The sequence below is a fragment of the Perca flavescens genome, chromosome 18, assembly GCF_004354835.1.
Source record: "Perca flavescens isolate YP-PL-M2 chromosome 18, PFLA_1.0, whole genome shotgun sequence".
In the NCBI taxonomy this organism is placed as follows: domain Eukaryota; kingdom Metazoa; phylum Chordata; class Actinopteri; order Perciformes; family Percidae; genus Perca; species Perca flavescens.
Genome location: NC_041348.1, coordinates 16,185,984 through 16,193,941, shown reverse-complemented (window position 1 = coordinate 16,193,941; position 7,958 = coordinate 16,185,984).

The window sequence follows — 7,958 nt, the reverse complement described above, 5'->3', positions numbered from 1 at the left end:
TCAGCTCGATTTGTGCCAGTTCTCATTAATATTCAACGAGCTAAGCTGCTTGACTCTGATTGGCTAACAGCTAGCCAATGAGAGCCTGGCTATCAGCATCCTTTACCCAGCGCAACTGGGTGAGCTCATGAATAGTAATGAGCTCAGGCAACATGATGTCAGACTGACCAGCTTTTGTAATTGGCCTGATTTCTCTACTTATTTCTTTTCAGTGGCTAGATTTTGGCGGCCCCTGTGGAAAAAAGAGGTAGTGTTTCCATGAGCACCAACGCCTCTTTTCATAAAGATCTCAATCTGGCTAGCAGGTGCATTTGTTTTGGAAAAGAGTGAAAGAAAGACGCAACTTATTTTTAACATAATTTTTCTTTTTAAACAGCTGTTTGCAGGATGCATAGCGAGGAGGTAATGTATCTATCTGTTGCTATATAAGATAAATAACTGTAATATGAAGATGGAGAAGCAAAGTAAACTTTGTTTTAGCCACCAACATAAATTCATATATTAAATGTAAAACCAAGTCTCGCAAAGTATTTCATTAATAAAAAATACATATTACATACCTCTCTAGAAGGATTAGGGGCCAATTCATGGTGAAACTTTGCCTAGGAAAAAGTGGGTCTTTAAACTATGCTCAAAAGTGGTGGTAAAAAACCTGCTGTCATAGAGGCAAGACATGTGATTGTTCAAATGGGACTTAGATCTGAATGAACAGATGCAGTGAGAATGGACAGGAGAAGAAGGCAGAAAGTGAGTGATATCAGCTGGGGCACGAGTATGAGAGGGATGCTGTAAAAGGTCTTTCTAAGTCTTTCTCACACACACACACAAATACATGCATGTTTGAAGACTAGCGCGTATGCAAGTGACATTACACATCAAACTCACATATGTTAGGAGGCATTTTCTGTTTCACCTAGTTCCACACATTTTAAAGATTTTCCCATACACCAGCCAGCGTACTTGTTTCTTGTAAGCTACAGCACATCTTTTTCTCTTTACTAGTGGGGAAGGTCAGCAAAAGTCAGATTAAAAGTTTGGAAGTGTGTGTTGTTAGGAAGTCAAAAGTGAAAGTAAATTAATTTAAGTTTTACTGGGAAGCAGTTTAGTTAAAGAAAAAATAAAAAGGGAAATCATCTTTATTTTTTGTATAATGACCCCATGGAGAACTTAATTGGAGGAAGTTTGATGCAGGAGGAACAACAACAAAAGCAATATTCAGTTATTTAATATGTATTAGGTGTATCCCTCTTTCTGCAACACACTCACAAACACACACGGCAGAAGAGAAAAGGGGAAATTCTCTTTCAATGAGGTGAACAATACTTGACATATCTTGACATATTTTTACTACACACTTCCCCTCTTTGTGACAACTTCCTCACAGTTTTCACTACCAGCGCTACTTACTACTAAGCTGCATATGAATGAAGAAAGATGCGCGCGCACACACACACACACACACACACGCAGAAGAGGAGAGAGAACAAAAAGAGTTGTTTTGCAACTAGAAAGAGGAAGGTACATGTGTCACTCACTGTTTTTGTGACGCAACACGGACCACTCAATGGACACACACACACAGACACACACACACCTCACGTTATTCCCGTATCTTATCCAATCTTGTATGCAAAATGTGATGTATCGCTTGGGTATATTTTCATTACAAGAAAAACTTTTGTTAGTCCTGGGACAACGAGGGATCTGAGGGGGCAAGATGGAGCATGCAGGTACACTCAGCCACCAACCTCTCCCTGTGTGTAACTCACTGGCACAGTGGATTTGCATAGATATTTGCCAGTCAAATGAGATGCATGGGAGAGTAGGGGTGTAACTTTGGAGAGCAATCTCCCCCAGAATTCCCCTCTCCTGGGAGACTCCCAAATCCCTTCCAAGAAAAAAAGGTCAGGTGGGTTTTTAGAAGATAGCTTAGTACAGTTTAACATTGTTGGACATGCTCACAATGGTTTTAGCATACTGATTTCTGGGATTGGTCAAATGGATACATTGCAGCTGCGCACATGCATACACAATACATTACACAGTAAGCTTCCCATGCACACATCTGTGTCCAAACTTATATCAGAGATAACACTGTATTGATATTCTTAATGTATCCCACCCAAATCAGCCTCAGGGCAGATTCCTGAAATAAAAGTCGTCACTGTAATTTGATTTGCTTGAAGATGCATTGTTGATCAAGATGGAAATGTTGTCTTTGCTTTCTGCTAATTGATGCGTGAGGGGTCAAGATCTTGCTGCCCTTCGGGGGCTTTGATTTCACACCCATGACCATGATCCTCATGTTAAGGTCAGCGTTTGCGAAGTTTCAAGTTTTTCACGTTTCCATGTTGGAGTTTTAGGTGCTCATAAGCAGACTTAGAGGTATAATAAATCATCCATTTGCCTGACCATTTTTTTTATTACTTTTTTTTATCACTTTAACCGATTTAACTTCATTGCTCGCTTGCCAGGTTATTGAAGCTGGTAGCTAACTAGTTATTAAAACAATACATTAACTAAAAATCCAAAACACGCAGATTTGTAATTGTATTTCGTTGATTATTATCCTCTTTAACATAAATGTATGTGTGTGTGTGTGTGTGTGTGTATACAGTACATATATTTAAATAAGCTGTTGGAAATCACTGCAATACTTATATTACACATGCTACCTCTGATATTAATGACTTACTGTAGATTTCAAAAACTTAAATTAAAAACAACTATTATAAAAAAAAAATGAATGTGTTTGGGCACATTTATGAATCAGTTTTTTTTTATCAATGTAAAATCTGCAGAGTGAGTTGGAAGTTATAGGGACACCCTCCATAAAGGCCACTTCCTTGATGTGAATTGAGCCTCCTTGAATTGACTGGGTGACATTTTGAATATGCAAATGTGAGGGTCTGCCCTGTGGCCAATTGGTCCTTAAATTAGAATACTATTGAGGCTAATTTTCCTCTATTTTGGGTAATTAGGAATTTGATAGCATCCTCAACAGGCTTCACATTAGTCTCATGTTTAAGCCACGGCTGCCTGTCTACCTTCATGTCAAAGATTATGTCCTTTAATATACAGGAAAATATTACTGATACACTATAATAAGTATTACACTTTGCTTTTAGAGCATATCCTGGAGTTAAGGGTATTTTGCGATACAAATATGAACATAACTCTCTGCAAAAACAAGAAACATGAAAAATAGAAAAGTGGTTAATTTGAGGTGCTCTTGGAGGAAATTTTCTGGATTTAAATGTGCATTTTTCTTTAAAACTATCAACACAACCCAACCATACAATTTGACCGTGCAAAATATAAACAGTTCAGAGGCACATCCCCCAAATATAGACTAAATAAACACTGGCATGCATGGTTTAATCCAGCACTTAAAGCCTTGTTTACAGCAGCAACAATATTACTGAGCCTGTGTAATTGTGTCTTTGATAGCAATATATTTTGAATAATAATGCCGAGACAAAGGAACAGGACAAGCAGGTTGTCCAGTACTTGTAATAACAAGAGGAAACGTGACTTACAGGAAGCTGCTCAGCGGGCCTGAAGAGGAATTGCACAGACCAGTGGAGATTTGGCTTCTTGTATACAGTGAATATGCAATAAAACAACAAGTTAAAGGCCCCTAATACAATGATTTGGAGGGCCACCACTCTAGAAGAAATAACCTTCTTAACTATTTTGTCTTTTTCTTCAAAGTATTTTGAGTTTGAAGCCTACAAGAAAAACAATGAGCGGGAATAGCATGTATCTCACAAGCAGTGAGGAGTACTACACAGCCTGTGAAGCATGTGAAGAATGAAAAATACCTTAAAAATAACACTAATAATGCCACCATAATGTTATTCACTTGCATCACGGGAATTTCAAGGTCCAGCATTTTCCGAGCTTGACCCATTCTAGGGACTAAAAGTCAGAATAATTTTTAGCTTTAAGCATTTTTTTCCTCTTTTGAGTTCCACGACTTTATGGAAGTGCAATAATAAATCACTGGAGTAGTCCTTTAACTAAACATATATTCCATCAGTACATGTGAATTTCTTAAACCATGCAGATATTGTTTTTATCACTATACATGTGTGGGTTGTAGTGCAAAGTTCAAGTCACTACCAGAGTATAGATTTGAATAAGACAAAAATCAGGAAAACACAGGAAACTGATAACAACCCACGTACGTATATTGGTGACAAATGGTGCAAAAACATTTATCATTTTATGTGATAATGAGCAAGTCACTGCAGGTTGCTGCACCTTTTTCTTTTGAACATGAACATCTAGCCAGGCCCTCAGTGTGATCAGGCTGCAGCCACTTGACTAATAATCTGTTGCTGGAACTTGTGTCAAATGGTCAAAAAAATACTGAAAACCCCGAATGTACATTATGTGCTTTTCATATGCTAAAAGCTTTCCCATCTGCCCACACGTTCCCTACACATTTTTGCAGTATGCAAATTGCCCAAAGCAGCCAACAAATCTGTGCATACACACACATTAATCCCCCCCCAAAAAAAAATAACCACACAGTGAAAATATGAACACAAATGACTGTGCTAAGATGTACAGTACTCACTATCCATGGTTCTCTCACACACACACACACACACACACACACACACACAGAGAAATGGAGCAGGTGAAATGTGGCAGGTGTGCTTCTACATTACCTGAGGGCTGTTTATCACTTGGTCAGTGTTACAGCAGTGGGATAGTGGTTAAGAAAGTAGGATAAGATCTTTACGCAAACACACAGTCAGAGGTGCAAACGGGTTTTGCTCCTGGATATTGATCCTGTACATACAGTATTTGAGTATTTGAGTGTTTGTGAATGTGTGGGTTGAGATCTCAATACTGCATAACAAATTAACCCTTTATTTCCCCTAAGTGTACGCTTTAGTCATTCCACGACACAGAGTGCTGCTTGGAAACCACCTGCTGCGCAGAGACAGTCAAATGCAGGGATGTAGTGGAGTGTCACTTTTATTATTAAAATATGTACAAATTATTTGAATATTATATTATATTATTTGGAATTTGAAAAGTTACCTTTTGATGCTTAGTGTCTGGAGGTCAGAAGTTCTTTCTTTATTCACTCTAAATTTTCTCTTAACTTCAAAGTTTGGTTAAATGTAGATAGTGTGTATATATTTGTTCCACTGATTCATTTGCACTATTGTTGTGCATCATTTTATAATTTTTTTCTGAGATCCAGATACAGTAATTGGGGATAAGGAAGTGCACAGAAACACCAATATCACCTCTACCGGGCACAGGATTAAGGCTACATTTAAAGAGGCGCTATGCAGTTTTGCTGTTTTCTTGCTTTTGGCTCGCAGGTTTCTCTATAGAGCTCCCCCTACAGCTTCGGAATAGATATTTGGCAGCTCCTATGTTTACTTGTGTCTGACTCCTCGCTCGGTCAGTCTGTTTCCTCTTTCAGTGTTCCTCCAACAGTGCTTTCCTAGCTTTCTGCTTCTTTTTTGGCAGCTCAGCCATGACGATAGTGTGAAAAACTCCATCACTACCTTGTTAGCCGGTTCCTGAATGGGTGTATGTGTGCAGTGCCGTGAAACAATTCGTTACATCGCGAGACCTGATATCACACGATACTTCCTGACGCTGAGGCCGGTGGCTAGCCGGCCAAAAGTTGCAAGGGTGGTTTTTCCTCTCACAGGCGCTAGGGAGAAGCGAGACGACCACCATTCAATTCGAAAAAAGTCATATAACCATTCCAATGACTCCAAAGCTGTTCAGTTAAGGTAAATTACCGTGAGCTAAAAAAAACTACATAGTTTCCCTTTAAGTTCAGTGTTCTTTTTTCTGTGCGGTCAGAGAAAACCAGAGTGGCCCACTCCCACAGCACTGTGGAGGAATACAGTAGTTACTCTTTATTTGAAATTGAAAATAAAATAGCTCATTTGGTGGTCTACATGGTGACATGTAAAGCATGAAATGCATCACATAATTGTGTCTCACATGCTCTACCTCTTCTTGATGCATGTACAAGGGGTGGACAGAATAACAGAGACACACGAAAAGTATTATTGCAATGCTATTGGCAATGGATTGCATTATGCTGACATAAAGAAAGATAATACAAAGAAAGGGAGCACACACTGTACATAAAGCAGGGATATGACTAACAAGAGATTAACCCTTTAAGTTCAGAACACAGTAGCCAGACAGGCAAGGTGAGACAGACAGCACATGTACACCACAAGTTTCATTTTTCACTTTCTTTCAGCCTCTACTCTTCATCTCACAGCAGTGGAGGTTTCAGAGTTCACTTGACATTTTCTGCTCAGATGTGATTAACTGCTCTTTCTTTTTAGGTAAAAACAAACAATAAGGTGTATTCCATACAATGGAGCAATCACACGTGTGACATATTTTGCTACGTTTATGCCTCACATCCACACTTACTCGGCCATTTCTAAGCCACTAAAACAGAGATATTTGGAAAAACTGACCCCGTTTTGGTTTGAAAACTCTGGGGTTGCTTTGTAGTCTGGACGGGCAGAAATGGAGACCTTTTCAAACGACGCCGCACGTCAGTCAATCGGTTAGGTAGGCTTAATGTTCCATACCTTTTTTGCAGTTTCACCTCGTAGGTCCAAGCAAATAAATCCCTGGTCTTTCTTTTTGCCATTGTTCTTTCTCCAAAGTATTTTCTGTATTTTCAACTTATACATCCATTTCAACCGCAGAGTGACGTTAGACAATCTGCCCAGTGTATGCGAAGGGTCATGTGATATGCGCTGTCAGACATGTTAATTTGGACAGAGAATAGTTAGCCTATGCTACGGAGCTGAAGCGCTTGTGTAGAGTGGACAGAGATCATTTTGGTTTTAAAACAAGTAGAAAATGTAGTTTACTACATTTTCTACTACTGATATTACTTCTGTTTTTTAGTATGGTATCTATGAATAAATGTCTATTTTACGCTCATCTGGTCTCCCATCTTTGTTGCATCCTATGAGCCGGGTTGTTGATTCCTGTTACGCTCACACAGCTATTGGTGAAAATTGCCAAAACCTTTTCCAGTTTTGCACTTGTAGGTAGATGGTTATCGGCACTATGGGGCACATGTTTCTACAGAGGGAGTCATTGGCTGACTGCCTTTTGAGGGGTAAAAGAGGGGGCTCTGTTTGCAGTGTCAATATTTACAGTGACACAATGCTAAATGAATACTGACTGACTGAGTGGAATCATGTATGTGTTTGAGTGGGAGACAGTAAGAAGGAAAGACAGAATTATCAGCATGAATGGATGTCAGATGTCATGGTCTGATGAATAGATTTAGGCCTTCAAAAACAAAACTTCTATCTTGTTTTGGATTACGTGTACTCACATTCTGTATACCCAAAGCAGTACTCAGAAAGTTCCAGAGCAGTGGAAAGAGTTGAGTTGTAGCATTCGAAACAGCTGGGCCTCTGCAGCTCGACAAGATGATTTAGAAGAGTCAAGCAGTACAGTCCAATGTGATTTAATAGGTGACCAAGCACAAGTGGACTTCTGTCACAATCTACAAGCCTCTTTTGCATTGCAAATCAGAGATATGCAAATGAGGGAGGGAAACACAGGCTCTGTACAACTTCTCTGCTCACTACACTATCAGTATCTCTTGGTCTATGTGCTTTCCCGCTTTTTCAAGCCTGTATTTACATTAGCCTCACTTGTCTTTATTCTTCTCTTTGAATACTAAATCCCCATAAATCCTCTTGACATTTATATTCCTTTGTCATAATTTTCTTTTTACATTTCCTGCCTCATATGTTCTGTAAAAGTTTTCTATTAAACTGGGGACGAACCGTCACCAAAAAAACTTCCATCAATATCTCAGTATGCAGTTTCATGATTCAACAGTGTGACTCATTCAAGCTTCATGTTCTGTTGTTTGTTCTGCAAACTACAACTACGCAACTTAACGCTGTTTGACTTCAGCC